We start from the raw sequence: 20519 nt of genomic DNA, 5'->3' as shown, positions 1-20519 counted from the left end.
CTTTAAAATAAAATTTAGATCAATTACGCTTTTCACTTTCACTTGACTCTCTCTCATGACCTCAGAAAGAGGGAGTAATGCGATCGTACTTCTCAATAAATATTAAGTTTTAAGTTCCGCTAAATACGAACAAACTCTGATCTTAACTCACACCACCCTTTCTCTTACAGCACTACTTAAAATTAAATTTACAATTTGCAGTTTATGTAAATAAATTTTCTTGCAACTTAGTACTTAGTTATCTCTTAATAGGAACAGAGATCTTAGGGTAAAGACAAGTTGTCGCAGATCCAAGTAAACTATTAAATGCAATTTTTTGAAAATATGGTTATCTTTACAATCGTGCATAATTGCAGCTTTCTAGCGGCCTTTTTAAAAGAGATATAAGGCGTTAAACTTTTGGATTGCTGTATCTTCAGTTCTATTAATGTAATCTATATGGGCTATTGTAGCACCCATCTACCTTTACAATTGTACAAAATTGATGGACAACTTTCCCGCAAAGGAATTCAAAAAAGTGAGAAGCGACAGATTTAACCCTTGAGTTTATGATATTTTATTACACAATCGAATATGAAATGAAATATTTTAGACATAGCGTTGAGATCCTGAGGTGTCGGTTAATGTTGTGCAATCGGACAGACAAACACACATGTCATTGTTGGGCACTTTCTCTGGAACTAGGTCCGTCGTCGGCCGGATGGATATCTGTTTTTGTCTATCAGTTACTAGTTTTTTTTTCATTTTCATTAAATTTCTAAAAATGGTTTGACTAATTATTGTTATTTATTATCGATCTGTTAATTAGTTTTTCCTATTCATTTTTCTCGCTGAATTCACAAAAAAGAAAAATTTTGATCTAATTATTTTTTTAGAGGACCCAAAAGTCTTTAGAGTTTTATAGAATATTGGGTTTTACAACCATCAATACGTCAGATACAAAGTTTACTGGATTGATTCTTTAACTTGTCCCTGATAAAATATCGATGATTAAGATCGAGGCAACCTAACGCAATGGGTTTCCTTTTATCTGAAATAAGTGATTCGGTTGTGTGTATGCACACATCCTACTAGTTTCGTACAAGAGTGATATAATCCGTGGCAAAATTGAGTCATTTTTTACGTGTCATAAATAACATTTAAAAATTATATAATATGCAGTAAATAAAGGTAACTTACAGCGAGAATAAATAATCAGATCCGGCCATATATGTACGTACGGATAATCATAATAAAAAAAAAAATATCCTACATGTTAACATCTAGAAGTCAGACCGACAGACCAACCGAACACCGTCCTTGTGTATGGCCTTTGAACTTTAATATACTAACCAAGGTCATTTAGAGGTCTCTACGTACATGTTGCACACGACACTCACACATATGCAATCATTTCGCTGCTGCACTTTTACGCTACCCGGTTATTTATTGTAAAAATATAATTCTGTAATTGTAATTATTAACTTTTACTGAATTGATTAGGAGGTCATTTTCTTTTATTTTAATTTTATTAATTATTTTCTCCCGATTAAAATAATAATAAATAATGTATTAAATAACATAATTATAATTTTTTGTTTCTTTGTAGAATTGTTTGCTCAAAGTTAAATTTTATAATTAATCTCAACTACTTCCGCTTTCTTTCTCGTGGTAAAATGGTGTTAAGTTGGTAAAACTGAGTTTCTGCTTGTTTAGTGGCCGTTAAAATAAGAAAAATGGTGCCCCGTAAATGTGTTCGCACAAAAAGGGTGACGATAGCTGAAACATGAATTACATATGTTTTTGCCAGCGTAATTTTCACTTCCTTCTTTTTCATTCATTGCTTACGTTTGAAATTGTTCCTGCAGTGAATTGCGATTTTTTCTTTCTTCAAAAGATTCTTTCGTATTTTAGGACGCAAATAATTTTTTTTTTTTGCACACCACCGGCTACAAGGTACTTAGCGGATATAATATAAGGCTAAGCAGAGAAATGAGAGCAAATCACACTTTCATTTTATTCGTAACTAAAAATACCCCTCCCCCTGCCCATTAAAGCCAAGTTTGCCCAGCTAAATATTTATAAGCATTATCCAACTTTGCAATTAGATAATGTTGTACCCTGCGGGACACGTCACTCGCTTGTCCTACTTTTCCAAACTATATTAGTCATTCCATCTTAATTAGTGTATTACAAAGGAAGTGAGTGGTTACAGCATATTTTTCATGGTAATGCCGTGCCTTAAAGTTATTTCTTTTTTAAACCTTTACTAATCGATTAATCAAACTAATCAAGTAACTTTTTTTTTTTTAAACTAATGGGACACAGTATAGATTGTAAATAAGATTAATGTATTTTTATCTGTCTTGAGCATTTTTTTTATCGATTAACGAAGTTATCGATAAATTAATATTAATGACATCGAGCTGTAGTAATTTCTAGTTAGACGGGTAAAAATACATACTAACTTGCGTTACTTAAAGAAATTATGTTCTTTTTACATTGTTTGTTCAGAGGACATTTTCGAAAGGAGAAAGAGATTAAATGCAGAGAAAAAGAGGGAAAATCTGCAGCTTGGTGCAGAGCTGCAGAGTATTAAAAGAGGCTAGCTTTAAGGAGGGCTAGATGCTCCTCGGTCAGAGAAAGTTTGTGAAAAGTAGACTCGAACACAAGGCGAAAAATGAAAAGAATTTGAGATGTCAAAGTAAGATTTATCGCACTAACCATAAGTACTATAATTGCGATAGCTTGGAGCGGAAAAAATCCACTTATAATTCTCCCATTTCCGTTCTGATATTCGTAAACGCAAAAAGATGACGGTAAATAGTAATTTCATTCTTTTTAAAAACCTCTTCATGGGAACCATCTTTTGTAAGAACAGTTCTGAAGCACACACCAAAAAAAAGTAATGCTAATTATGTAGATTAAAGGTCTATAGTGGCTTTCGAATGTTTGTACTACTGCGGAGGATGCAGACTGGGTGGTATTAGCCTGTAGCAATGAGCGGGCTATGGTGAGCTAGAGTTTGCCCTTAAGCCATCAACACACACTGATTGGAGCGTGGGAACCAAAACCTAATCAGTTGTACACAACTACCTGCGTAAGCCCTTTTTGGCGGCACTAACGTCAGCATAAAAACTGTCCGAGTTGTTAACCTTCACTGCTGTCTAGATACCTGAAAATAGTGGCTCTGGACCTCCTCATTAATTTTTATAGAACTTACAGGTGGTCACTGTAGTATAAATGAATACATATTAAACTTCAGGAATTGTTTGCATAAAATCACTTTAATACATTCTCAGACAAACCTACTCTGATGGATCTAGTCGCCTGATCGATTTAGCTACTAAAAAGGGTAGTTTGGGCTCGAAATCTACGATGTATTGTGGGAACTAGGTTTGATTCTCATTCTTAGAGCACCCCATTTACTATCTCTTACTATTGGGAGCGGGAAGTATTGCGACCTCAGACGTTTCAGCCTGTATTGATGCTAAGATTTGACCGAAATCCCTGTTAGTCAAATGAGCTCAACCGACAGCAGTGCTTTGGTTCAATAAAATAACAATTTGGATTTAAAGGAATCAGCTAAGTGGTTAGCGGACCATGCAGAGATCCCTGGTTCAAATCTAGGCCCTCAGATTATCTATTCCTAAGAGTTTCATAAAGCTAAACTATCCGGTTATGAATAGTGTAGCCTGTAACGAGAGAACGCTGTCTGAAGACTGGGTGTTCAACTGGAGAAAGCTCTGGACGCCACCAGCTTTTCCCATAAAGTGGACACTTCAAAATAAGTTCCCATCGCCATTATTAAAATTATTTACGAGGTCTGTAAATTAAGTAATGAGACTGATTTTTTTTTATTCAAAAAGAATCACAATTCTATATAGTCACCTTCTGAAATAACTTCCTTCTGAAGCCACACAGCGCTGGAGACGTTTCTTCCACTCCTCATAGCAGTGCTCGAACTCCGATACTGGAATATCCTTCAGCTGGTCGGTTACAGCCGTTTGAATGTTTTCGTTTATTGAAATTCATCAAGAACGAGTGGGTGTTGCATCACGATTATGCTCCTTGTCACACAGCAATTTCAATAAACGAGTTTTTGGCCAGTAAAAACATTCCTGTGGCTCCTCAGCCTCCTTATTCGCCTGACTTGAGTCCTTGTGACTTTTTTTCTCTTCCCGAAGTTGAAAAATCACCTCAAGGGAACTCATTTTGGGACAGTCGAAAACATTCAAACGGCTGGAACCGACCAGCTGAAGGCTATTCCAGTATCGGAGTTCGAGCACTGCTATGAGGAGTGGAAGAAACGTCTCCAGCACTGTGTGGCTTCAGAAGGAAGTTATTTTGAAGGTGACAATATAGAATTGTATTTAATAAAAAAAAATTTAAAAAAATCAGTCTCATTACTTAATTTACAGACCTCGTAATTTAACAAGACTGTCCCCGTCAGTTAAGCTGCGCAAATGAACTTACACAATACTGACGTCAACCACACTTTTAGACAAAAACTCAGAGTTTCCTGGAAGTACGATATTTCACAAAAAAGGCCTTGGAATTGCGGAACTTCAGTGACAGAAGGAGAACATTTCGCTACAGATGACCTTGAAATTAAGCCGAGCAAGAAAGGCTTCAATAAGATTTTACTTTCTAATAAACTAGGTAAAACCCATCTTAGAGCACAAGTAGAACATAAAACTTATTTATGCCTAATTAAATCACATATCGATATAGTAATTTAACATTTACCGTATTGTTTGCCTGGTAGCCCATTACTGTGAGCAACAACATGGAACAATAACGCACATCCTAGATAGATGTTTATCTTTATTTCGTAATACGATAATTAGGAAATCTCCTTTTAAAGGTATCTCTTTATTCCATTCCCTAACATAGACACCATATTTAATACTCGAAGATGGTCTGACCTTTTCCTTTCTTTATATCTTCTTCTTTTCTTTAAATATAAACGTGACTAATATTGTGAGGATTGCCACTTCAGAGTAATAGATTATTCGTGCCCCCAGATAAGGATCAATTTTCGGCAGATTATCCCAAATTTGAGATACAAATTAGTCATAAAGAAACATCTTCATCTAAGTTGCAGGGGAAAACACATTAAAACAAAAGAAAATTGCAACCGGAAATGGATTAACATGAACCAGAAAGATACACATTTGTTGCTCCACTATAAGAGAATCGATAGACAATTTATTGGAATATAATTAAATATTATCCATATCGATATTTAAAATAATGATGGCAATACTTTCCTTAAGAATTAAAAAAAGGAAATCACTGATAATTTAAATTCTAAATTAGATCTTCTATTAGTATAATACAAAATATAATATTTGGAGTGTGCGCTTAGAGTGAAGGTCACCCCGTAGTATTCGACTGGAGGAGGTACCTGGAGCGGGGACCTACTCGCCACTCGGGTACTTTGACCTTCATATCTCCAGCCCAGGAACTAGTCTGAGAAATACTTCCCCTCTCTATCTACCCATTATTTACACTATTATTACCGTCGCGCTATTCTCTATTCTTATAACTAAATACAATGCTGCCAATAGTTAACTTACTGTTGGGTACGTATTTTTATTTCCTACGTTGTGTTCAATACTGTTTTACGGAAGTTGCAATATTTCTAGGAAATCTACTATTCTCAATAATAGGATAAAAGAAAACTAACTAACTAGTTATGCGTTGTTTGTCGCATAAATTAAACTAAACTTCTCACAGACGCTAAATGCAGTTGCTTTAAGCAGAAATGTTTTTACTCACAACCAGCTGGTTCTAAAGAAATTTACCTCCATCTTTTATTATTATTTCTTATTTATTATAATAACAGCTGGATTGCCTAATGAACATCTGTCTCATTTCTGCTGAAAGCAGCTGTTAAAAGTGCAAGATCATCATCGGAAAAAGGTGAAAGAGTGGTGAAATCAGCAGCTAATCATGCAGACTGCTATTTCGCACTCTACCCAGCAAAAAACGTCCCTTGCCTAATCCAAAGGCGTCATGCAACCCGATACTGAAGAATGGATGGCCATAGAGGTGACCCAGGTGAAAACGGAGTCGCGCCGAAATATCGTGCTGGTTTTGTTTGACATCAAAGGGCATTTTGACCTCCACTGATAGCCGCCTTCGAAAGATGTTTAGTGGTGGGGCAAAAAACATATTCTTCTCGCAGGGAAGGATGTTTGGGTTTTTTCTTAAGAGAGTAGTCAACCTAATCTACCGACTCCTCACTCTTCTTGGGGTCTCTGAGAGGCTGCGTGGTGTCCAGGTGTTGCGGGTGGGATATGTTTTCGCTAGGGAATTAGAAAAGCAGTTTTTCCCCGGGGGAAATGGTAATCCCAATCAGCCAGTTGCCAGATCCTTGGGATTAGAGAGCCTGGCAGGTTAACAGGCTCAGAGAGTGTTACCAAACCTCTAATTTAGAACCAATTTGGTAAATCTGAGTAGGACTTTGCGGAGAGGCATGCCGCCATATTATGTATAGTTTCTCTTTGCATGCGCAAGTCTATTATGATTAGAGTAATGCGAGTTGTAGGCGAAAAGCCACTTTCCCATTAGTGCCTCTAATTGACCAGTTTTCCAGCAACACTAAACTTTGCTGTACGTTCCAGTTATGCCTGGACCTGGCCTACCATAAAATTACACGTTCCAGTTAAGTGAACGTGGTTACAACCAGGAAGTGTGGTTCCAATCATAGAGTTAAGCTCCTCCTTGGCCCTCTACAGGATAATCGCTTTTTAGGAGAAAAAGTTTGTATTAAAAGTGATTATCGATTACCTATTATGTAAGTAATTACCACGTCAAGTTACAAGATAATAATTATTTTTCATACTTCTTTTAATTAATGTTAATAAAATAATTTCTGGATAATTTTAATTAAAACAAACCATATCTGAGGGGATTAAAGCCCAAAGCATTTCCGGTACACTTTCGCCCTCCAGACGACAATGTTCTCTCGGCATGGGTAAAGGTATTTTCATTTCCATAATTTAGAAGACCACTTCACTAACCAATAAGCTAATACCTTCGCTTTATTGTTATTATTTTATTTAAATTTAAGGCGTGTCCACATGTGAGGTCACTGGCTCCCAGAGTTTCTTGGCCTCCGATCAGTAAGGGCTGTAAGAAGCTTCTAGGAAGAGAAAATCTAAGGGCCAGCAGCAGGAATTCGAACCAGGAAATCCTGTCAAGCCAATCTCTTCACTGATTTGCTCTTTTATTGCTATCATTAAAAGTAATAAAAAAAATTGAATATTGTAGGTTCTGGACGTAAAAGGAAAACTCCTCATTAAAAGAAAATCGTGGGAGCCATTTTAGGGAAAATCAAGACAAACTATTCAGCATCCACTGAACTGGGGGGCCCCTAAAAGAACCTCATACTCCTAAAAACCAATAAAAATAAATATTTCGAGACAATTGTTTAAATAATAGAGTGATAATTCTTACATTAGAATGTGCAGATATGAATGTGTCCTAAATAAATGTTTAACACACACAATAACGACCTAAGGGATCGATAAAAGGGATAAACTCGATACCAACAAATTTTATTTGATCGCAACACTTCTTATTACTAATTATTAAGTAAGAAATAAAATGCATTCAATAAATTGATACATCCGGTTTATAGAATTCCGGGAAATACATGTTTTTACAAAAAATATTTAGTAGGTAAACTGATTATGGTAGTTTTGTGTTCAATAAGCAGAAATAGTACAACTCGAAGAGAGAGCAAATGTTTTTCTTTTACAAATAAACACTATTATTATTATGGGGGGACTTTGACAGACAGACACACAAGCGCGAGACAGAACCAAGTCGATGACGAGAGGGGGAGGGGTAACAGGACGGAAGGCAGAAAGTATCAACAACCTTGTACGCCCGCCTTAGAGAAAGAAGTTCGTTGGCGTGTCTGCCATATTTGTTTTGGAACTTAGTATGTCTACGTTATTATTAGGAATTTCATAAATTCCTAATAATAAATATTAAAACAATATTGATAATGAAAGATTAGATCTTAATCTATAACTAATGTATTTATTAAACAAGGGTGTGTTAATATTTTTTTTTTTTTTTTTGGAGAGGTGGGAAACGACTGCAGTGTAACCATGACAGGTGATCAAGCATCAATATCAATCAAATTATCCCATACTTGTCCTTCGACAACTTGCATTGTGCATTATTAAATCCATTAATAAATCATATGACATTATCATTTATTAAGAGAATTCCTGAGATTCTCTACACTCGCCCACTAAAGTATATTATTCTAAGTTCGGATGTCATGTACAGTGTGTGTATACGGTTTGCTATAATATTCACCATCTTCTACTTTGAATACAGAAACTGAACTAGACTTTGGGACCATTAAGACTCTGCTCTTCATTTTAAATTAAGCAAAAGATTCTATCTGTCACTCATAATCACCAAAACGTTATAAAAGCTATAAGTATGCTATTGGTATAAACAAAAATAATCGAAGCAAACATTATCAAGAATTCCTCCAAACGATTAACAAATGGGGCTCTGTTTAATTATTGAGTTTATGTAAATCTTATTGTAATATTTCTGAAGATTGAGTGGACAAAATATCAGCCGTCAATTAAAAATAATAATAAAATCTAACGTCTTTAAGAAATAAAGTATTGGTATTTATAATGTAAGATACTAGGGTGTTTGAAAAGTCCGTGCAAAGTCAGAGAGATAGCACCACTGGCGCGTATCGAGGTTATGTTTAGTAAGTAGCATCTCTTGGAAGAACACACACCAAGTTTCAGCCAGATCGGTCTATTTCTTTGTGTTTGGCATTCGTTTGAATCGAGGAAGTCGAGTGATTTTCAAAAAATGGACGAAAAAGAATTTCGTGTGTTGATTAAACACTACTTTATGAAAGGCAAAACGCCTCAGGAGACTAAAGAGAAGCTTGATAAACATTATGGTGACTCTGCACCTTCGATTAGAACAGTTTATAAGTGGTTTCAAAATTTTCGGAGTGGCCATATGGGCACAAGTGACGCTGAACGTTCTGGACGCCCTGTTGAGGTTACTACTCCAGAAATCATTGATAAAATCCATGATATGGTGATGGATGACAGAAGAGTGAAGGTGCATAAGATTGCTAGTGCTGAGGGCATCTCGAATGAACGGGTACATAATATTTTGCATCAATATTTGGACATGACAAAGCTATCCGCAAGATGGGTGCCGCGATTGCTCACGCTTGACCAAAAACGAAATCGTGTGAAGTGTTGCAAGGACGGTTTGCAGCTGTTCCAGAAGAATCCGCAGGACTTTAAGCGTCGTTTCGTCACTGTGGATGAAACATGGATACATCACTACACTCCTGAGACCAAAGAACAATCTAAACAATGAGTTACCAAGGGGGAATCTGTGCCAAAAAAGGCGAAGACCGTTCCTTCGGCCGGAAAGATTATGGCGACTGTCTTTTGGGATTCGCAAGGTATAATCCTCATCGACTATCTGGAAAAGGGTAAAACTATTACAGGTGCATATTATTCATCGTTATTGGACCGTTTGAAAACCGAGCTGCAAGAAAAACGCCCACGATTGGCCCACAAAAAAGTCCTTTTCCATCACGACAACGCACCAGCTCACACTTCAGCAGTTGTGGTCGCAAAATTAATGGAAATAGGGTTCCAACTCGTTTCACATCCCCCCTATTCTCCAGACTTGGCTCCCTCGGACTACTCTTTGTTCCCCAATATGAAGAAATGGCTGGCGGGAAAAAGATTTTATTCAAACGAGGAGGTGATTGCAGAAACGAATGGCTATTTTTCAGACTTGGACAAATCCTATTATTCGGAAGGGATCAACAAACTAGAGCAGCGTTTTATCAACGTGTATAAGCCTAAAAGGAGACTATGTTGAAAAATAAAAAAGGTTTACCCCAAAAAATTAAGTAGTTTTTATTTTTGCACGGACTTTTCAAACGACCCTCGTATGATTAAATAATCAATCGATATATCGATTAGTGATTAGATTTAACTTCCAGTTCGAGTATAACTTTCACTGGGCGATACAAAATTTAGCAATGGTGCACTTATTCATTGAAAGAAATCTTATGTAATTATTCATTGAATTTCAATTAAATACATGCTTAAAGAAAAACTGTTCTTATCTTACTCAGGGAGTTCACCTTAATCAACCACCACCATTTCATTGAACAAGGGGGAAGATAACACTGCTGCTGCTGCTGAAGGGGCCAGGGCTCCCGCATGTTCCAGACGTATTGTTTTATTAATGAATTGTAAATACGGGAGAATATACTCAAATCTCTTGCGGAGACCCCTCACTAATCTAAACCAAAGATTATTAACAAGGGGGGGGAAAAAAAACTATTTCCAAAACATTTCCTCGCACTGACACACACCACAAATGGTTTTCCTCTTCAAAATTTCCTTAGACAATCATAATTTCCCGTTACTGTCGCCCCTCCTCACGACTCTGAGAAGTTTTTAAAATGATTCAAATACAGGAAAAAGCTATAATTTTATTTCAAAGGAAACAAAAAAAAGGAAGATAAGTTTTCCTTAATTCTAAGAGAGTTTTCTAGTAGAAATTTTATGGCACTTACAATATTTGTGGATACAACGCCTTCGCCTTGCTTTTTACGTGATGGAATGACAGCTGACGCCGCTGCTCCAATCACCTTCAGGGCATAAATCACTTTAGTCAACAAAAAAAACTGTATTAAAATTCCTAACAGATTGCCATCAATTCACTTAACTCTGTGTTAAAAAAAAAATAGTTGTGAATGATGTAGATTCTCAGGAAAAAACTTGTTCGGAATAAATTTGTTTCATTATAAATAATAACTTATATTTTTACTAAAAATTTATTATCTTGAGAATGTAACTTATTTCCAAACCAGTTTTTTTTCTAATAATAATTATGATCATTTTTAAATAATATGAAAAGAATATTATAAGAAAAAAACATCAATAAAAATAGATATTTTTTTTCAAAGAATCGATTTGATCAAAACATTTATCGGAAAAACCAAGATAATAGGAAATTCATAAAGGCAAGTGATTCACACTTTGTCCAATAAACTTATATTCCCATTTGAAATTTCTATGAAGTTATTTTTATTTTTAAAATAATAACGTGGACACACGAAAAACGTGTTTAGAAAAAAAATACTATTACATTAAAATATTTTTGACCAGTAAAATACGAATACTTTTCACTCACTGAAGTTGATGAAAAAGTATTGGAATTGTAAAGCGGAATTTTAGTACTATTTACAAAATTGAAACTCAAAATGTTAACTGAGAAAATAATTTTTAACATAATATTATTAAGTAAAATTATATTATAAAGGAAAGCGGAAACATCAAAGAGTTGTACTCTTTATCGCCAGGAAGTAAGAACAGGAACCAAAAAAAATGGTTGCAAAACCACCACGAACAATATTTCAAGTTTGATGAATGCATGAGTTAAATGAATTCCCACAAAGATATTTGGCAGGAAATTTTCAAGATAGTATTTTTGAAAATATAAAAATAGCTCTATCGTTTACCATTTTATAAAACAAATTTATCAATTTTCCGTAAAACAAAGTTTAAAGATCTCTATGGAAAACTTCGATCAAACATGACTTAAAACTAAAAAACATCCAGCTAAATATATTTTGCCTCACAGAACAATTCTACCCCTTGTACTACACTAAGGTTTAATTAAAACGTATTGCAAGCAAACAGGTACAAGTATATACAATAGGCAAAAAAAGTATTTGCACACCCTGTTATTTCAAGGTTTCATGTAAAAAAAAATCGCTTTTTTACCCAAATTACGTTTATTTAACTTCTTAAATCAAGCACTATAAGATGATAAATAAAAATATGCAAAAGAGTCAAATAAATTAAGTATAAAGAACATAATGTTATTTTATACTGCAAAAAAAGTATTTGCACAGCTGTAATTTGGGATCTCTTGACATGTAAATAAAACAAATGCCCTAACAAAAGAGGTCACCTTTGGTACTGTCTATACTCCCTTTAGATTCATTAGTTTTGTGTTTTCAACTAGTGCATTGAGATGGCTCCAAAATCTAGAAAAATTCCTGTGAGTGTGAAACAGGAAGTGCTTATATTACATCGTGCTGGAAACAGTAATAGAGAAATCGGAAATAAAGTAAATTTATCGTTTTTAACAGTGAGGTATATCATTAAAAGAGGAACAACAGAAAATAAACAGCGAACAGGTCGACCAAGAGCCTTAAATGAACGGGAGAGGAGGAAGGTCGTCAAAGACACGCTGAGGAAACCAACTCACAGCGCTCAAAAACTTGCGCATGACCTGGCGTCTTGTTCAGGAAAGACGGTTACACCTCAAACAATAAGAAACGTCCTTCACAATAAAGGCATACGAGGCAGGCGACCCTTAAAAAAGCCATTTATTAGTGAGGTTAATAGGAAAAAACGTCTTGAGTTCGCCAAAGAATTTGTTAAAAAACCTGTTGAATTTCGGGAAAAAATTATTTTTTTCTGATGGAAGCAAGATTGAGGTTTTTAAACCACAAAATATAATAACAATCTGGAGAAGAAATAAAACTGGTTTGAATACAAAAAATATATTAAAAACTGTTAAGCATGGAGGAGGATATATCTTGGTTTGGGGCTGTATGGCTTACTCTGGGGTGGGTAATTTAGAAGTTATTGAGGGCATAATAACAGCTCGGTCTTATTTGGAGGTGTTGCGAGGCAACTTGAAGGCAAGTGCTGTAAAATTATGTTTGGAGAACGATTTTCATTTCCAGCAGGATAACCATCCAGAACATACGGCCAACATTACAAAAGAATGGCTCCTTTATAATGCCCCAAGAAGATTACTGAACCCACCTCAATCACCAGACCTGAACCCAATTGAAAATCTGTGGCATATTTTGGACAGGAAAGTCCGCCAGACCTCTATTACAAGTAAGGAGCACTTAAGACAAGTGTCAGTTAATTCCTGGAACAATTTATCAGATGAGGTGACAAGAAATTTAGTTGAATCAATGCCAAGGCGTTACAAGCCGTAATTGAAGCTAAAGGGATGCACACTAAATATTAAGGACAATGTTATGATTGGTTATGGGTCAACCAAATTATTTTTTGAAATGTTTAACTAGGTGTGCAAATACTTTTTTTGCAGTATAAAATAACATTATGTTCTTTATACTTAATTTATTTGACTCTTTTGCATATTTTTATTTATCATCTTATAGTGCTTGATTTAAGAAGTTAAATAAACGTAATTTGGGTAAAAAAGCGAATTTTTTTTTATATGAAACCTTAAAATAACAGGGTGTGCAAATACTTTTTTTGCCTATTGTAACATATAAAGAATTTGATTAGCACAAATTAAGTGTGCAAAAATCTCATTGGTGCGAATTTAAAAACGGTAATATTCACATGCAAGCAAAGTAAGTTTTAATTAATTACTTACAGGTATTAATTACCAATCCATGTAATTAGTAAATACATAGATGACAAGTTACATTATTTGACAATGAACACAGAAACAGAACAATTGCTATTACGCAGCCATTTTCATTTTATAATGTCGTACATATTTATCTGGTGTGTTCGATTTACACGATTATGTATATAGAAGTTTATATTATAAACATGTTTCATCATGTTTACGTAACCATATTTAAGTAGTTGTCGTCTGTTCTCACAAATAGTAATTTCACTCCGGGTGTTTTTCATATGCAATAAATAGCAGCTGTAATTTCTTAGTTTCACTGCTTCCTAAATAGCCCAGTAGTTTACTTTCTATTAATAAATATAAATATGATGTATATTTAGGTATACAAATATGTATCATATTCTTTTATCGAATCAAAACCTCTTGTTTATTCTATAAAATAAGTGGGTGTATTAGTTGTGTATGGACATGTTTCTAAAGTAAACTGGTATAAAATGTAGGATTTTGTTTATTCTAAATTTCACAACTTGTATAAATTAATATAAAGTTTGTTCTACTTAGCTTCCTCTAACTCCTTTTTAAGTAAGCAATCAAGTAGAATTTTCTATTTTTTATTTTCTCCAAAACTACAGATTTTGATATCCCTCTAAGGAAGAAAAAGTGCGTTTTAAAAACTGACCTGTTTATGCGTGTGTAGAGCGAAAGGTCAATATTTTTTCAAAACGGAAAGTAGCCAAAAATTCAAATTCAATATTTTTGGAGAATTTTGTAAAATACACATGTGATATGAACGCAGAATGTAATGAAACCAAATGTCAAATTTCAATTCAAATTACTTTGGATTATCTCTGTCCAAAAATTGCAATAGCCGCTAACAAAAGAAAATCTTGTTACAATAAGAATGCAGCAGGAATGATACCTACCGTACCTAATCCAATCAACGGAACAGGCCTTCTAAGAAAGATAGGATGATGGCAGTCCCTGTTGGGGTACATTGTATTCCTCTTGTACAGTTATGTCTACATTGTTGTCGCGGATATATACTTCGACTGGTGTAAATATATAATTTCATGGCGCCGAACTTATCTATCACGCCCAGCATGTAGAAGAGGAGAAAAAAAAAAAAAATCGCTTGCAAACATGGGTGACAAGTTTAGCGAACTCTTAGCTGTTCTCAGTTTATTTCCGCTGGGGATGGAATTTTGGGTAAAATTAATAAAGGAGCCACCGCTATTTTGGAATCGCTAGGTTTCTAATAGTATTTCTTACAAAAGTGATAACGAAAAAGTAGCAAGCACTACGATATGTGCTGCAATGTCCTAATTTGGTGTAATTCTCGTCATTAAAATAAGGTGCTCATAATTTTCGGAGCAACTGACGAAGAATTTAATTCTTCTAGAGGCAGAATATTATAAGGAAGTCCTAAGTCTTGTAAGAATTTACCGTCAAATACCTAGGAGAAGAAAGTTACCATAACTGATGCTCCTAACAGCAAGCTCTTTAACCTCAGAGATACCCGGGGGGGTGTAGGCTTAATCTCTCCGAGCATACAGCTATGGAGCTGTAGTATATCACTAAGATTACAGAGACTTTGGTTTTGAAACCATTCTCTAAAAATACATTCTACCTTTTCATTTCCATAGTGGTCTATTTTTCTACCAAATTCAGAACATGTTCGAGATTGCCCATCATCAAGACTCACTGAACAGAAATACGTTATCATAACAATGTAATGCAACAAACGACACACGTTTGGGCCAAAATCCTTCTAGGAAACTGATGCTAGTGGACTAGCCAGCCACTTCTTCAGGGATCTTGGCAAACCTGTAAGTAGCCCAGTTTAACAAGAACGCAAACCTCAATTCTACTCTCTGAACGCTCATATAATAAGCAAAGGACGAGTAGAACGTGTAGCTGATTTGGGTTGATCAGAGATTTAGCGAATCCACTGGAAAGCTCATCACACACACTGTAAATCATCCTATCCACATTCTACTCACTTTAGGGAGCTTCAACAGATATTTTAGATCACTCTGGATTCTGAAATATACTACTTACTTTATTTTAACTCTCCATGATAAGAGAATCTGGACGTCGAATACAATTTAAAACCATTTGAACCCACATCAGATTTATTTGCCTTCAGAAAGGGATACCGTAGAATATGCTACTACTACTAAAGCTATGCCACAGGAAAGTACAACAAAAACATTTTTGTTTATAACCTTATTAAGGAGTTTGGTCGTAACTCCTTTAAAAAACTGTCTTAATTAATAATCATGTCAAAATATATGTAAACATTACGATATAAATTAGCACTGGATTATATTTGCACAAAAAGAAAACGTTGTTTTTAAAAGATGCTGTTACTTTAAAAACTCAATCTTATCCAAGATTTTTGGATGGCGCACACTTAAATGTATTTATTTAATTTATTAAAACGATCACCCTAATGGTTTATTTTATTAAAATTTTAACTTAATAGAAATAGATAAAATTTATTAAAATAATACACTTACCCCCAAAAATAAACTGTAACCTAAATAGTTTAAACAAACAAAAATAAAACACGTTGATTACATCACACTACATCACTTTACTAGAGACTGCGCGTACTGTGCGACCAAAACGTAACTAACTGGAAATCCAGACTAGGTTTGTGTCTGCCCGCACTTCTTACACCTGGAGAATGAGATGGAGTGAGCGAGAGAGAGGCGGTGAGCAACGTCCAATGAACTTTAACTTTACCCACACTCACAGAGAGAGAGAGAGATCAGTATGGTGGAGGGAACATAGTTGTTTTAGAAGAGAAGGGAAACTCTAAGAGAGAAATAAAATATAAACTACGTTTATATATATATAATTTTACGTTTATATAAATTACTTGACTTGTAACACGCATGCGCTGTTAAAAATTTTTTAATAAAGTTATTGCTCTGCTAAAGTTACGTTCCAATGATGAAGCCAGTTCAAATATAAAATAAATTGTGTGCGAATATTCTCACAACTTTCCTAACCGCAATTTACGACATTACACTTCCTTGAAATTTAGCATTTATACTAAAACACTCTACATCAATTACAAATAATAACGGCGCGACTTAACAGTTTCTTCAGATCCTCATGAAGTTTCGGTAGAAAAAAAAAGTAACAAACCTAATTGATATGGTGTAACTTTTATAGTAATAATTGCCAATGACCTTAACTTCACCTCTCAGATACAGTTTTCTGAAAGATGTTACTCACAGATGTGAAAGATTTACATAAAAAACTAAATATTACAATAATTGAAACATTGGTGGAACCAATTGAAAAAAGTAAGGGAAATTAAAAAAAGATCATCTTTAATTGAAAAAAAAAAACAATATCAATGAAAATAGAATAGGTACTCTGTACTTTCTCAGTAACTAAAATAGATTGTTCTTTATGGATTATTAACTATATTAACTAGATTAATCCACATTCCTACTACTCATAGACTGTACCAATTGATCCCAAATAAAATTCCTTTATCCGGAGTTATGGAGATTCTGCTATCAAATGATGTTAATTAAGATGAAACAGAAAGCTCCTAGCTTTAATAATACATACATCAAAAAATTGAATACTTCTTTTAATTTATTTAAATCTTTTAATAATCATAACTTGAATTAACATCTTTTCTGAATTATTATCCAACAAATAGCTTTATAAACTTTCAATATAGGGTTAAACTGGACATTCTATGAGTACATGGCAGATACTCTATAGCTTTCACATATTATATAGTTTATAACGTTATAATTAAACAAATAGTATTTTTTCATCCACTATATCTACAGTCCATCTAACAAAAAATATGTGTAGAAGATAAAATACTATTAGCTACTAACAAAAATAATAATAATGAAACCAACCTTTTTTTTATAAAATAGTTTATCCATTAAAAAAATTCTTCCCCAATGGCCGTAGCTTTCCAAGCAAAATAAACACTTTTTCAGTCTTATTGAAATAAAGTCGTTTTGCCACCATCCCACCAGCGGAATGGTGAAACACCAAAAGGAGAAAATCATCTGAAATCAGAATGATTAGGAAAATGAGGATTTAAAAGGAATTAACAGGTATATTTTTTTAAAAAATTATTGTTTTATTGTTTTTTCTGGACCTATTGGTGCTCTTTATCAGGAGTTTCTCAAGAATATTCTGTTATCATCTGATGTTAAACACAGATGATCAAAACTCACTGATAAATGATACCAATGGAACTAAAAACTCTTATGATTTTAGGCCTAAAGAATATGTAAACCATTGCAACAGAGAATTATCTATATCAGTACCTCAGACTTATACAACACTAAGTCCATTAATTCAAAATTTATTTTTTTAATGTTTCTAATACAAAATTATTTCTTTAATAACACTAACCTTTTGTTAACGTGTATCTATGTTACTTATTATCCACCAAAGATTTAAGCGAAATAACTCTCGTGTGCTTATTAGTAAGAAAACGCCGCTAAAAAATCTTTCATTTGCTCTCCTGTAAAAAATTTAAAATGTGACATAGTATTGTGTACCTCCGAGTTACTGATATTTATAAACCTTTATAGCAAAGTCTAATACTTTATTGTACCTTAAATGAGTTTACATCAATTTTTTTTTTCAGTTTGGTAAATAATCCAATCAATTCAAATCACTTTTATTCACGCATAAAAAAAAACAACAAAACTCCGTGCACTATGCCACAAACTGTAAACTAGCAGAAGGTTAAATTAAATATTACACTTAGCCGAAGAATACCGATAACGGCCGACTACATTCGGGTAAGTAACTAGTCTAGTTGAAACAGATCGAGGAAGGTAACACGCTGCTAAGGCACCTTGGGTTCTAACCCATGTAAGATCTTTGTGTGAGTGACCATTTTTCTTGGAATTACCTCACTCACACAAAGATCTTACATGGGTCAGAACCCATGCTGCCTTAGCGGGCTGTTACCTTCTACAATCTGTTTCAACTGCAACTACCCGAATGTAGTCGGCAATTATCGGTATTCCTCGTATAGTTGATTTTATTTATTTTAATTCAAGTTTCTCATTTAGGTTACTGGTTACAAAGAGACGTCAGATCCTGTAGCGCGCGTATTTTGATTACTCAGTGAGTAACTCCCTATTAAAAATTTAATAATCTTTTATCATAATATTATTCCAATTAATTTATTAACTATGTTTTTAATATAAATAATTCTATACCAACCCAGATAATGCTTTTAACATTTGCACTTATTACGGTACCAGAAAAACCGCTGATTAACCACATATTTGCTGATAAGTTTTTCTAGTATTATCTTCTCTAAAGTAAGTATTTAAAAAAATCAAGTGAGGTACAATGAGGAAAATTAGATTAACTAAATACTGCACTTTTAAGTGACACTGACTTGAGAGAATAAAGAATAAATTAGATGGTATGTAATAATTTATTGTATTCAATTTTTCGAGAAACCACAGCAGTGAAACTAGGAAATAAGTGTATTATATCTCTCCATACTCAATTATAAGTTCAATTTTTAAAAATCTTTTTACAAAAAGGAAATAAATTATTAAAAGCCTTACTAGTTCTATTTAAAAAAAATAAACTGTGGAATGCATTGGGGAATTTTACTCTGAACGTTTCGTAAAGAATACTTTAAATATCACATTATAATTAAAAGCAATGGGTTCTTGTGGCTTCTTTAAGAGATTTCGAGTACCTATGAGTCTGAGAGCAAGTATGGTTTTTCCAGAAAATAACAATTAAAGCCATAACTGTTCAATTTGTGTTTAAAACTTTGTCCTCCCTTTTTCTCTTAAGTTAAACACTTAAAACAAGTCTTGGCCCGTATTCTTTACCTGTAGCTAATGTAGGTTCAAATATTTTACATGCAGTAGATTTTAACTCCTACTTTTTAGGAAATAATGTGAAAATTTAGTAACATAAACACATTTGCGACACTTTATTGCCATATTTTACTTGAAAAAAAAGAAAGAAATATTTATATTATATTTAAAATATATTCAAATTGTCAAGAAATGTCTGGTTTTTTTTTCCTCTCTATTTTCCCAGTCATCTTACCTTAGGGATTTCGTTAAAAATTATTAAACTTGTGCTTTCTGTTTTAGTCTGATACAATCCCTAGTTAGACAGCAAAGGCGGATATGGGATCGCTCCTTATTAAACTATAAGGATTTCCAAATATTATAACAATCTCTGGGCGCAAGATATCGATCTTGTTTTTAAAATTCCTACTAGTATACAAGGTTTAAGATAATCTGGAACTTAGGGTAGAAATTTTTTTTAAGACAAACATTGATAAGTCAAGATAAATGAGCCAACATAGGCGAACTGTACACTATGCAATGAATAACTATTGTGACTGTCTTCCTATTTGGTTGCATTTAACATAATGAAAAAAGAAACTTACATAGTTTTACTTTAAGCCAAGTCAGTTACTTCGATCTTTAGTAAGTAAATTGTTGTAAAGTTTAGTAACTTTTTAATTCCAAATATCTGCATTGAAACTACTGCAGTTTATATTAAATTTACAATATCTGATCTATTTCTCCATGGTATCAATAGTTAGTTGTATTACTAACGTATTATTTGTTGCTCTGTAAATGTTTTTAAACTATATTTTGTAACTATTTAGTGTTTTATCTCTTGATGAAAATAATTGTTTAAAAATATATCTCTTTTATAAATTTAAATTGTAATTAGCTAACTTTATCTATAAGATAACAGATAAACAAATTATTGTTAAACTTAGAAACAGATAAAATAAAGATTACCTTAATTTATTCCAAAGTTATTCCAAATATAACAATTAATTTTAACTCAAGTAAATTTGCTCCAACAGGGTGAGTTAGCAAAATATATCAGTCCTTATTAAGTATATCGACGGGAGAGTTTCAGATTTTGGAATAGACGACTAGTTTTCTACGTTTGCTGACCAATTTGTTTAGCTTATCTTTCTCTAAGATGAAGAGTATGATTTGATTTATTTACCATGACTGGAAGAATCGACTACTGGCAGAAATTGATACTTTGCGACTTCTAAGCTTTAATTAGAAAAG

At 33.7% G+C, this 20519-nt stretch overlaps 1 protein-coding gene across 9 annotated transcripts in view; it reads right to left on the bottom strand.

Annotated features, from left to right (window-relative positions):
- Positions 1 to 20519, bottom strand: part of LOC141456192 (uncharacterized) — a 41501-nt gene that overhangs the window by 13215 nt on the left and 7767 nt on the right. Inside the window, exons 9-11 of one of the 9 annotated variants that reach the window (XM_074131934.1) lie at positions 17842 to 17953; positions 17334 to 17489; positions 10595 to 10669 (exon numbers count right to left, since the gene is read on the bottom strand). The gene's annotated coding sequence lies outside the window, so the exon portion shown is untranslated. Of the gene's footprint in view, positions 1 to 1179; positions 1227 to 10594; positions 10687 to 13452; positions 13586 to 15956; positions 16225 to 17333; positions 17490 to 17841; positions 18025 to 20519 lie in introns of those variants that run through there. The other 8 variants (XM_074131937.1, XM_074131935.1, XM_074131936.1 and 5 more) reach the window with 8 other exon arrangements.

The sequence above is a fragment of the Rhodnius prolixus genome, unplaced genomic scaffold (assembly GCF_049639745.1).
Source record: "Rhodnius prolixus isolate KJV_2025 unplaced genomic scaffold, Rpr scaffold_4, whole genome shotgun sequence".
Taxonomy (NCBI): domain Eukaryota; kingdom Metazoa; phylum Arthropoda; class Insecta; order Hemiptera; family Reduviidae; genus Rhodnius; species Rhodnius prolixus.
The sequence above is the reverse complement of the archived record's forward strand: the minus strand, read 5'-3'. Positions and strand labels throughout refer to the sequence as shown.